Source organism: Mixophyes fleayi, chromosome 2, assembly GCF_038048845.1.
Source record: "Mixophyes fleayi isolate aMixFle1 chromosome 2, aMixFle1.hap1, whole genome shotgun sequence".
NCBI classification, from domain to species: domain Eukaryota; kingdom Metazoa; phylum Chordata; class Amphibia; order Anura; family Limnodynastidae; genus Mixophyes; species Mixophyes fleayi.
Window position 1 is genome coordinate 367,832,824 of NC_134403.1, and position 13,938 is coordinate 367,846,761.

Consider the following 13,938-nt stretch of genomic DNA (forward strand, 5'->3'; position numbering starts at 1 on the left):
AACTATTGAATGATCATTTGAACCCACACGGCCACATTAAAAGTATTTCCATCTACAGCAAAATGTCAGAGAAGATAATATGGCAGAAGTTCATAATATGCCACATCGTAATGCCCCAAGGTCATATTATGCCATAATAGTGTCCCCAAATAACATTATGCCATAGTAGTGCCCACAAATCATTAGTAGTGCCGAGACAAAAACTCATTCACAAATAAAAATTGTACAGCATATCAGATACTGAGTGTGTGAGTCCCAGGAGCAGCTTAATACACCATTTACAATGCAAAAATAAATAGATATATTGACACAATCAGATAAAATTTATGACAAGCAATGTTTTTTCCTCTTAATTAAAAATCTTTGTACAGATAAATATGCAACAAACATTACAGCGCGATAATGAGCTATACATAGTGTTTTAAATGTCATTGGATACACAGTAGTGCCCCCAGTTCAAGAAAGCACCCTCTACCCCCTGGCTCTCTCACCCCTCTTCCTGCAACCCCTACCTCCCTGACTCTCTCACCCCTCTTCCTGCACCACCTACCTCCCTGGCTCTCTCACTCCCTCTTCCTGCACACCCTTCCCCCCCCGGACTCTCTCACCCCTTCTTCCAGTGCCCCCTACCCCCTGGCTCTCTCACCCCTCTCCCAGCACTCCCTGGCTCTCTCACCCCCTCTACCAGCACTCCCTACCCCCTGGCTCTCTCACCCCTCTCCCAGCACCCCCTAACCCCTAGCTCTCTCACCCTCTCACAGCTCCCCCTTCCCCTTTGGCTCTCTCATCCCCTTTCCCAGCACCCCCTTCGGCTCGCTCATCCCCTCTCCCAGCACCCCCTTCCCCTTTGGCTCTCTCATCCCCTCTCCCAGCACCCCCTTCGGATCTCTCATCCCCTCTCCCAGCAACTCCTTCCCCTTTGGATCTCTCATCCCCTCTCCCAGCACCCCCTTCCCCTTTGGATCTCTCATCCCCTCTCCCAGCACCCCCTTCTGATCTCTCATCCCCTCTCCCAGCACCCCCTTCCCCTTTGGATCTCTCATCCCCTCTCCCAGCACCCCACCCCCTTGCTCTCTCACCCACTCCCCCAGCAGCCCCTACCCCCTGGCTCTCTCACACTGCTGGTGATCCCCGAGCACAACTCGCGGCACCACCGCAGCCCCCCCCCCCCGAAAATCGCGGCACCCTTGCGACCCCCCCTCCCCCGAAAATCGCGGGCACCCCCCACGGCCCCCCTCCCCCGAAAATCGCGGCACCCCCGCGACCCCCATTCAGAAAAAAAAAATCTGGAAACTGATTGCTTGTAAGTGCAACGGGGGAGGGAGCGCAACAAAGGTAGCTGGTTCCCGGGGAGGAACCAGCTACCATGAAGACAGGAGTCGGGCCGGCCCATATAGCCATCGGCCCTTCTGGCATTTGCCAGAAGTGCCAGGTGGCCAGTCCGGCCCTGGATGTCGGATTAGATATTTCACAATAAAACATTAGTCTGTGCGGTTGCATTTCCTCTCTACGATTTTGTGAGATGTGAACAGCGTTTCCTAGACAATCACGATAATAAATTGTGTGGATGATGCAGGAAGACTCCTGTTGAAAATAGATAACACTTGAAAAAGACCGTGAATGGATGGAGTAATTACTGCAGCAAAATGTTACAGATTAAACATCAGTCTTTTGGACAGGGCATGAATTGAGTGCCCATAGGACAGGAAGGGGAGCCCGTGCATTTTCAAGTGGTGGATCAGATAGATGGCTCATCCTCTTTAGAAGAAGGAAATATATACTTATCCCAAGTTGAAAAGCAAAACAATGATGTTAAAGGCCCTGAAGCTTCCTCGTTATTTCAAAGAAATAAAATAACTTATAGTGGCTGAATATAAAAATCCAAAGATTACATCTCGGTCTTTAGAGCCGTGAGGAATTGGGAATCCACATGATTGAGTTAAGGGAGAGTATCAGGCCAGAATTGTTATGGAGGACTATTTGCAACCTATGAGTAACACCAAGATGAAATCAGATTTATGTTACGACGCCATAGAAAATGAAAAGTTATCCGCTGCAACTAGGAGAAGTGTTACGGAAGACGGACTGGTCAGCTCATTCTTCTTCTAAAAATAGCCATTTTATGGCAGAGTTTGAGCCAAATAAATTCTTTGCCACCAAATTGGATTAACTGATTGAGAAGCTAACGGGTGGCAAGTTGTTACTTAAGATCGGCCCAGGCAAAGCAATAAAGGATTATTATTATTATTATTACCATTTATTTATATAGCGCCACTAATTCCGCAGCGCTGTACAGAGAACTCACTCACATCAGTCCCTGCCCCATTAGAACTTACAGTCTAAATTCCCTAACACACACACACACGCACACACACACACACACACACACACACACACACACACACACACATTAGGGTTAATTTGTTAGCAGCCAATTAACCTACCAGTATGTTTTTGGAGTGTGAGAGGAAACCAGAGAACATGGAGGAAACCCACGCAAACACGGGGAGAACATACAAACTCCACACAGATAAGGCCATTGTTGGGAATTGAACTCATGACCCCAGTGCTGTGAGGCAGAAGTGCTAACCACTGAGCCACCATGCTTTTTCGCAAAAAGAACCTCACCAAAGTACAGATACTATCATGACAGGATGGAGAAGGATTAAAGAAAGTATTTGGAATTTGGATTAGTTTCTACAGGTACTATAAAAGAACCACAAAAAGTACAAATCTTAAAGGAAGAGGTTAAGGGTCATCATCTGTCAAGGCATTGACATTCTGACTCCAGGCCACCCGCGGTGGGATTATTCAATTTCCTTATAGAGTAGAAATAAACAATTCCAATTCAATGGCTTTTGCCTAATATAAAAGATGGGTAGAAAATATAATTGTTTTCTCTCCCAAAAAATCGCTGGGTCAAGGTGCCACAAATACAGAAAAATAACAAGCTATGGAGTCAGTAATGTAAACATTTCTTCAAACAAATGTGAATACTTTGTTGTAATCCAGTTCCCAAACCTGGAGGGAAATTCACAACCTCATTGCGAGATAGACCCCAGATCAGCCACTTTATTCCACCACCAACTTTCAACTCTCTTCCCCTTTTATAACCTCCTCCTGCTCCAAGAGTTCTCTTGAATCAGGATTCATCAAAACCAATCAGAATCTGAGGCCAACAATCAAGACTGTTACTCTGGGGAATTTTAACCTGGTTCTGGATGAATTGGGCTCCAAAATTCTCTCCTACATTCTTGGTAGCGATCACATGGGTGACATAGTCGAGGGAATTTCAAGCTTTGGCTGACAAACAATCATATTTCCTTCTTTCCAAAGAAAGTCGTTCTTAGAACCCTCTTTTCAATTCAATCCAAAGTACCACCCCCAGGAAATGTTAATGAGGACGTGATCCTACCTACCTGTACCCCAGCTTTGGACTCAGAAGACTATGAACAATTAGCTAAGGGCAGGTGTCTGAAGATGTAGATGTACCTACAAAAAAAACAAATCTTATCAGGAAAGCAGAGAACTTGTTCCAATGTTTCTAGGGGCGGATTAAGTGAAATCAAGCTTCAGAGGTGTCCATAACCAGGAGGGGGTGTGACCACTATGGGGCCACGAGTCGCTCCTCCCTCCTCCCACACCCCACCGTGGCCTCTGGTTCTGCTCTCAAAAACAGCAAAGGCTTCTACCTAAATTTTGCCATGGGGTCCCTATTCTGTTTGTATACGTTGGCAAAAAAAATACTTAAAGGCACATTCTACCCAAGGTATTGCCAGGATCAGATTTAGACAAGACGGGGCGTAGAACAGAGAAAAGAAGACATTGAGCAACCTGACATCACAGCTACACACAGATGGGGCCGTTTTTGGCAGAAAGCTTCTCCAAGCAGCTGTACAGGTTAAACCTGTATAAATTCATGGGGTGCTGCCTGAGGACGTGACGGAACGACCAAATGGACATTTATGTCATTTCCTTTTCCCGCCCGATAAAATTATAAAGCAGCAAATCTTTCTGCTTTCTTATTTCATGGAATCCTTTCTACTGGAGACAGAACCCATAGTGTTAACACGTGCCTAATTTTATCTCTCACATAGACCATCGTCTTCTGCACTCTCCCACAACAAGAAGAAACCTGCGCTCCAACACTCATCATCACCATTTATTTATATAGTGCCACTGATTCCGCAGCGCTGTACAGAGAACTCATTCACATCAGTCCCTGCCCCGTTGGAGCTTACAGTCTAAATTCCCTAACACACACACATACGCACACACACACAGACACAGAGGTAGACAGACACACAGACTAGGGTCAATTTGTTAGCAGCCAATTAACCTACCAGTATGTTTTTGGAGTGTGGGAGGAAACCGGAGCACCCGGAGGAAACCCTCGCAAACACGGGGAGAATATACGAACTCCTCACAGATAAGCCCATGGTCAGGAATTGAACTCATGACTCCAGTGCTGTAAGGCGGAAGTGCTAACCACTGAGCCACCGTGCTGCTCATCAAGCGACCTTTGCCTATCAGCCATGCTGGAGTAACACTGTCGCTGACGGTCTCTGGTTTCACTGGGATGAACTATCTCAGTACTTTGGGCCTGATTCATTAAGGAAGGGAAAGGAAAGTAATGGAAAAAAAATGAGTAACTTTGAAACTTGGTAAAACCATGTTGCATTGGAGGGGGAGGTAAATTTAAAATGTGATGACAGATTTATAGTTGGGGGTAGAACATGTCCTAGGTCATCTTTAAATGTCAGTGGAAAAATAAATCTATCAAGTATTTGTGTGTTAGATGAAAAAACAGCCAATATTTCACTTATGTGCAAAATAATAAACTAATTTGCTCCCCTTGCATTGTAACATGGTTTTGTCCAGTTGAAAACTTACTCATTTTTTTGCCTTATGAATCAGCCCCAATGTCTTTCATATGGAATCAGCTGTTTTCTGGGTTCAGTGGCCCTTTAAACATAATCCTACTTAATTTAAAATCAAACACACAACTTGCTCCCATACAAATCCCTAAGTGTGTGCCTGAAATGTGCTCTGTAATCTGCACACACACTTGTCATTCCTCAGTGTGACATTATATTCGTCAGACATTCCACAGAAGATAAGAGTTCTCTGTCTTCCCTGCAAGTCTCCCTTATCAGAGAGATTTCCTCATATTCTCCTGTGAATCGTATTCTTTGCGGAGCCGGTTAAAGGTTCTAGGTTCTCAACCTGTGGTACGTCAGACAGATCCAAAGGGGACTTCAGTCTGTCAAACAAAACTGAAATATCATTACATATAATAATATATAATAAACCGTACAAAACTAGAGGAGTATTTTTTAAAACATTTGCATTCATAATGAGTTACTTTGAAGAAATCCACACACAGGGTTTGATTCAGAGTGAAACCTGCGCCTGTTTGTGTATCTTTTTATATTAGAGTATCTTTGCGTTCTTCCACACTGCGCATGCTCAGACAGTAAAAGTGACTAACTGTGACTATTTAGACCACCCATTTTTGGAACTTGTGACTCCTTAGATCTAAAGAGATGTGATGGGGGAGTGCAGGGGTGTTCTAACATAGGCAATGTACAATAAGGGGTGTGTGTGAGATATTGTGTACAGATTCTATCTGGGGCGTAGTTTTGATTTACCGGTAGTCGTGGGCAGGTTTAAGTAGCGGATGATGATGATGATGGACACCCAAACTTGTAAAAAAACGTTTTTATATTTTTATATTTTTTTAGTACGCATATCAGGAAGTTGTCCCTGCTGTATTAGTTAGGTTATTCAAGTTTAAATTATGCTTCATAGCTATTGCTTTAGTGTCCTATAAAATAAAAGTTTTTGTACACGTTCTCATGTTGGATGTAAGTGTCTGTTGTGAAGCGGACGCATCTGCGGCTCATTCAGTCCCGCACGTATCCTCAACTCTGAACACGACGCACATACTCATACACTTGCGCACAACTTTTTTCGATCGCAAGTTATGCTCACACTTGCGTTCCGCTCTGTATCAGGCTCTTTAGGTATACACCGTGCATGGGCTGGCAGCTACGTTTTAAAAAAGCATTTTAAGGGGGGTATTCAATTGTTAGCGAGACCGCTGAAATACTCACGCTCCAAAAATATTACCGTTAATACGGTAATATCTCGCTGAAATTCAGATCGCAGCTCCCTGAGCTGCAAGCTGAAATCCAGCGAGTAAATTACCGTAAGAACGGTATTCACGCGCAATATTACCGTATTAACGGTAATATTTTTTGGAGCGCGAGTATTTCAGCGATCTCGCTAACAATTCAATACCCCGCTAAGGATTTTAAAATATATTATCATTATTTATTCATTTATTTTAACCATTTGTTTACATTTTGTTTTGTCCACTAAGTGGCTCAGGTCTGGGCTTTCGGTCCCACTGCGCCTATCAGCAGAAACCCCTTACCGCTCGGGAAAAGCATAGAAGATAGCAATAGCAAGGTGAGCATTTAGTAAAAGTTGCACAAGGACGTGTACAAGCCAATAAATTAAAATTATCCAAAGATGAACAATCCTCTGAAGGTGAAGATGTTGGAAGAGGTCTCTTTAGCTGGAGAAACGCTTTAGTGTGTATTTGAATTGTGTGCTCCTTGTACGAGGATAGAGGCCGCCTAAAGAGCCAGCGGTCCTGGGTAAAGCCAACCCCCCCCCACAGGGCACAATAATAAGGATCAGGTTAGACGATCTGAGCTGAGAAGTGGCATCAAGTGTAATATAAATACAACAGGATGCCAAGTGTTTCTGGCACCGCCACGGGTGAGGGCAGATGGCCAATCTGATACAAAGTCCTGTCCAAATCATATGAATCCTTGCACCACCCCAGTACGTGTCAGGCAGGCAGTACTCAGGAGCGTGCCTAATAGCCCAGCATCCATAAAGCTGCCTGATCTCTTCCCACTCTGCCCAAAGCTCAGCATGCAAATCCTGTACAAGAGACTCGGGCATCCCGCTCTCTGCTTATCTGTACAGGGGTCTGCGTAGCCGCCTGCAACCACTATTTACTGGGGGGGGGGCTACTTTATTACCCCTACTGTTGAAAACTTGTCATTTTTTTGTAAAGCGATTTTGTCACCTACACATAAAACCACAATTAGCTGATGTCCAGTTAAACATCAGACATGCACTTTATAAGCTGATCTTGAGTTGGAAACACTGGACAGTTGGGGATTACCTGTTCTTCCTCTCTTCATAGTTAAAGTGGCAGGAACAGTGTTTCTTTTAAAACTCCCGGTTTGCCTGCTGAATCTGTCTCCTTCCTCTGATGTGCATCTGAGCAGGATATGCAGCATAAGGATGGGAAGAGACAGACGTGAGAGAAATAACTAAAAACATAAAGTAATGTTCGAGTGGATGATATTTATGAGATCGGAAATTCTAAATGTACTTTTAAAGCTGAAAATAATAATTGATTGTAAACAGACCAACACAGGCCACACTGTATTTATGAAATTAAACAACCAAGGTATGCGGTGGTATGTCCGAGTCTGCCACAAAAACACTCATGCACAAAGTATATATTTATAAAATGTTTATTCTAACATATAAAAAACCATAATAGGTACAACCAATGAGGACTATAATCTGTGCCAAAACAATTGGTTGCGAGGTAGGTGCACCTACACGTTTAACCAGATATTATATGTACCAGTCCAGCAACTGTATAAAAACCGTTCCACTCTAATATTATAGAGATTGCGATATATTTTTCACGGAATTTCCAAACCCTGTCAGGGAATTTAAATGGAGAATAAAGTGATGTATTTGGGAGGTCCAACTCCGGAATAACTGATGAAATCCAATACGAAATGTCAAAAGGTAACAAAGGTCTCTTACCAATTCTGGCGATGTATTATAGGACCAGTACCTTATTCTGTACTATGTACTGTGTAACCGACATGGATCCTCCTCCTCTAGATGCAGAAAATATACGGAGCTCTATGGATAGCTCTTGTTCTCACCACATGAACTCCAAACACTAGCGCGTGGTCTCGCTAGTGACCGACGTCATAGAAGTGCGTCCCCGTCTCCTCCGGGACTCCTCGGGACTCTTCAAAAGTATAAAGTTGAACGGTGATAGAAAGATGCACTGGTATAGGCACTAGACTGTAGTCCACAAGAATGGTTAAAATAATTGCTGTTCATCTGACGCGTTTCATCCCCATATAGGCGATTTCCTCAGAGATCTCTGAGGAGGAGGATCCATGTCGGTTACACAGTACATAGTACAGAATAAGGTACTGGTCCTATAATACATCGCCAGAATTGGTAAGAGACCTTTGTTACCTTTTGACATTTCGTATTGGATTTCATCAGTTATTCCGGAGTTGGACCTCCCAAATACATCACTTTATTCTCCATTTAAATTCCCTGACAGGGTTTGGAAATTCCGTGAAAAATATATCGCAATCTCTATAATATTAGAGTGGAACGGTTTTCATACAGTTGCTGGACTGGTACATATAATATCTGGTTAAACGTGTAGGTGCACCTACCTCGCAACCAATTGTTTTGGCACAGATTATAGTCCTCATTGGTTGTACCTATTATGGTTTTTTATATGTTAGAATAAACATTTTATAAATATATACTTTGTGCATGAGTGTTTTTGTGGCAGACTCGGACATACCACCGCATACCTTGGTTGTTTAATTATCTACTTTTGGGGTGCAGATCCCCAGCGCTGGTACCGAGTCTGAGCAGTCATTTCAGTGCCGGACTAAGTTATATTTTGTATTTATGAAATGACTTAATATTGAAATATTTTTAGCTTATAAGATGACGCTTTCTCTATATGTACCGTTTTAAGGACAATTTAACTTCATTTTCGGCTTCTTCCACTTTTAGAGAAAAAAATGCCCCTAAACTGGTAAAAACAACTGCAAATGTGTCACATATAAAGCTGGGCGCTCTGGTGCAAATCTACATTAAAAGGTGTGCGCCACAAAACGATAACTATGAACAGAGAATCTGGTTGGCTGACAATTTTCATGTGGGTGGGATTAGGGGGGAGACACAGAAGTAGAAAGTAAGGAGCGCTTCTGTGGCCATGCTCAGCTCAGAAAACCAAAACCTGTAGTAAGTGTGCATACGAGAAAGAATCCGAGTGATTTTGCACACGATCATCATCATCATCATCACCATTTATTTATATAGCGCCACTGATTCCGCAGCGTTGTACAGAGAACTCACTCACATCAGTCCCTGCCCCATTGGAGCTTACAGTCTAAGGGCCTGATTCATTAAGGATCTTAACTTGAGAAACTTCTTATTTCAGTCTCCTGGACAAAACCATGTTACAATGCAAGGGGTGCAAATTAGTTTTCTGTTTTGCACATAAGTCAAATTCTGACAGTTTTTTCATGTAGCACACAAATATCAACTTTAAATTTCAGTGTACAAATAAGCTATCAAGTATTTGTGTGCTACATGAAAAAACAGTCAGTGTTTAACTTATGTGCAAAACAGAAAACTAATTTGCACCCCTTGTATTGTAACATGGTTTTGTCCAGGAGACTGAAATAAGAAGTTTCTCAAGTTAAGATCTTTAATGAATCAGGCCCTAAATTCCCTGACACACACACACACAATGAGAGAGACTAAGGTCAATTTGATAGCAGCCAATTAACCTACCAGTATGTTTTTGGAGTGGGGGAGGAAACCGGAGCACCCGGAGGAAACCCACGCAAACACGGGGAGAACATACAAACTCCTCACAGATAAGGCCATGATACGCACAAAATCTGCGGATACGTCCGCCGATATGTTTAGTAAACATTTATGGAAAATGAAAGCATAGTCCCTAATTATAAACAGCATTGGGACATATTATTAGGGACAGACAGGGTGTAACGTGTGATAACGGGGGCACCTGGAAACGGACAAGAAGTGAGTACTGATAATATTATCTGTAGCGAGGGACAGGGCAGCAAAGCCTGGCTTCTCCTCAGGGCCAGAGGGAGGGGAGAGGGAAGGGGAGAGGGGCTATTTTTAAATATCCACCCGTGCCCACCCAATGCATTGGTCCTTGTTTGTTTCCTGCCGAACAATACAATCTGAAAGAATTGCTTGGTAGGCTGCCAGGAATAGTTGGGATTGGAGCAGAGCACAGGCTCAGAAGAGGTCACCGGCGTGGACAGGCTGGGAATAGGTCGATAACACTCTGGGAACACTAATGCCAAAGTGCATTAAAGGTGCAGTCCCTGAATGGGACCCCAATAGCCTACAAGTGTTCAGAGGTGACACAGAGCCTCTCTGGATGAAGCTTCTGCGGCTGTCACCACGTACACAGCGGAGCAGCCCAATGGATGTTTGTTCTCAGCCCTCTCCTTTCCGCTGTTCCCTGTATGACTTCATATCCACCTCCTATCAGTAACATGCCCCAGCAGAAGAAAACAAGGACACGTAGTTCCTGATCTCCAGCACACATTGTAGTATATCATAGATACAAACACAGTAATCAGCGAGCCAGGACGGGTGGCAGGGACAGAATCCCTCTAAGGAATCATTATTGTTATTAGAGGTACTAGTATTTTATTGCTATTGTTTATTTATATAATGCCAACATATTCTGTGGCGCGGTACAACCAGAGCACTTTAGGTAGAAACATCCACCCCGCATCGGCGGAGCTTACAATCTAATTTTCCCGACCACAAATGACAGACAGAAACGTTGCGTTCTTAAGGGACTTTTACATCCAGAGTGAGAAAAGAGGTTCTAGAGGAGGAGTAAGTCCAATTTAAAAAGTGGAAATGTATTTTTAAAAACCACAAATGTTCATTATTACGGTAGTTTTAACACCGGCTTTTTACTTGCAGCTCTCTGAGCTGCAAGCAGAAAGCTGGATTAATATTACCGCAATAACGGTAATACCTTTAGCGTGGCCGTACTTCGGGGGGAATTGAATTTGTCCCAAAGGCTTCCCTATACCTCTACATAGTTCTGTTACCTTCTGTTACCGTCATCTCAGGATTGTGATAACAGATTAAAAAGCATTTTAAAAAAACGCTGCATTCTTTGAATAGATCGCTACATTTGAAGAAAACAGTGTTTTTTGAAACGTCAACTGACAAACAAGTATTTACATTCTGATTTCTGCACGATTAAAATAATTATACGTATAGCAGAGGAGATTTAGATGTCTATTTATCAAACATTTTAACTCGTGCATAAACGGCTGTTTCCGCATGATTAAGGCAAATCCAAGTATTGGTTCAATTCATCAATAGCATAACCTGGAGATATCACAGATAATAAACTAACTTAACACTCAATAACGAAAGGGGCTAATTTGTCAAAGGAAAGTTTTTGGAGCTTGCTAGCGCCGTCTTAGCAGCTGTGATCCACGTGACAAGCCCCGCAGCCCAGTCCTCGACCATATCGACGTATGTGCAGACGCATGCGAGCTCATGTGCCATGTATACAGACAGGGAGAGAATCATCTACATGTCTCACATTGTAAGGCCGTCTTCGACAGGATAGCTGCTTAACGGAGGCGCTGTTTCGCCATAGAATAATTGGTAACTTGCTACGGTAAAGCATCACTTAGCGCAGAGATGTTGGTTAAAGAAAGAAAAGGGGCAGAATTGATATATAAGGTAGCGGAGTGACAATTATAGTCGCTGATGGGGAAGTGGGAGTGGCGATTTTACGTCAGTAGCGCTATCAGCCACCAATAAGCAAGCAGTCATTGACCACTGGCGTTTCTGTGCAGCTACCGGTGGTGTGATACGGTTGCTGGTAACGGGTTGGAATGAAGATGGACAATGGAAGTTGGAGACAGGAAACATGAAGCAATCACTGTAGGAATCTTCAGAGTGTCATCTGCTGGCAACCATGACAGTCCTTCTCCATCTACCCCAACGGAAACTGCGTCCCCTCTGGTTCCCTCGGTCCAGCATGTGGGCTGCTATGGCCATCTGTCAGTATGGAGTGTCTTTGTGCCTGGCACCTCGCTCGTGGCCAAACATTGATCCAGGACACCTGTTTCCGATGTTGGCAGAAGTTGCGGCTGCAGCTGCTTCCACGGAGGCTGCGGAGATCATCAAAGGGAGAACACACAGCTATGGCAGCGACTCGCTATACACATCTAACAGTAAGTCTTGGCCAAGTGTATCACATAACCACAGCTCCAAGCAATGTTTCAGTGCCCTGTAACATTGTATTTTTATATTGCTACAGAAAGTGTTGCCTACATGGTTACATTACATTATCTTCCGGAATGTCTGGAAGACACCAGAATTAGGGGGAGACATCTCAGGTTACCAAATAACGCTAACCCGTCTGCAACGTGGGCAGGGCTGAGCTATGGTGATGCATAACGTGTCATCAAGCCACGCCCATCACACTCATGATAACACGAATGGCGTCACAAAGTCACAAAGTGTTGCCAGGGCCATCTTAACAACATTTTGGGCCCCCGGGCAAAGCAGTGCACCGGGGCCCCTACATATATATATATATATATATAGATATAGATGTATAGAGATACATATATAGATATAGATATATAGAGATAGAGATAGATAGATGTACTTGCTCAGTGACCCTTTAAGGGTTTTTTTTGCAGGTTTTTTCTTTTGCAGGGTTATTTATTCTAATTAGAAATCCTGCATATGGGGCCCCCTTGCCCGTGGGGCCCCCGGGCACCTGCCCATCGTGCCCAATGGAAAAGATGGCCCTGAGTGTTGCATTACCTATATTTAATTTTACATGTAAAACAAGTTGATTTCTGTTTGGTGATTGCTACTTATATTTCAGCAATTATTACAATGTTTTTTAAAGAAAAATCCATAATGAGCAGATTAAATCCAATCTAGTTCTTCTTACAGAGAGCGCTGAATGTGACTGCGCGTGGCGCCCTGTCTCGTGGAATGAAAGAGAGTTACACAGTGACACGGATGTATTTGCAGATTAACACTGAAGACACCGCGTCAAGAGCCAAGTTTTACACGGCTGCGTAACTGAAACCACAGACAGCGGAGGACATTTCTCCAGCAGGATTCATTCCAAGTAAAGCTTGTGTGATACGTACAGTCTACAGTCTACAGTCAGAGAGGCCCCTTTCCATTCAAATATACACTGCTTGGCTCAAAAAAAATGAAATGTCTGGAAAGATAAAACACCCTACTGCTCAAGAAATAAACGTGTATAGCAGAAACAGGATCAAGTTGACATTGGATAAGGTTGACATTATCCATGTATTATTGGATTTATATAAATATGTATTTATTTCTGTAGGTATTTTCAGTATAATCTGCTTCCTAAATTACCTGCGGCAAGGATAAGTGGGTTGTGATTAGGAAGCGACTTTATTTAGCGAATTGTTGGTTGTTTTGCATTATTGGGGGGAAAAAAAGACAAGCGGGTTGGTTGTATAGGGAAGGTACTTGCTTACAGGTTCCCATAGTAATATTTAATCCCTTTGCTTTTAGGATATCTTGCTATGCTGTTTGGCTGTGATTTGCCAGTCACAAGATGGCGGCCAGTGGACACATATTACAATCTGCTGCCGATAAAATGAACAGTTGTGGGTTCTTATGAAGTAAGCAGAAAGGCTAGAGGTCTACCACTGGAGAAATAGGGGAAAGACTAAGTGTGGGCAGCACGGTGGCGTAGTGGTTAGCACTTCTGCCTTACAACACTGGGGTCATGAGTTCAATTCCTGACCATGGCCTAATCTGTGAGGAGTTTGTATGTTCTCCCCATGTTTGCGTGGGTTTCCTCCGGGTCCTCCGGTTTCCTCCCACACTCCCAAAACATGCTGGTAGGCTAATTGGCTGCTAACAAAATTGACCCTAGTCTGTTCTGTGTGTGATGACTTCTTGCCTTCAGATCGGGGTTGCTGTGGATGGTTCCCCCTGGCCTATCACACTGGTCAGAGCTGCAGGTAGCGGGCAGAACGTTGG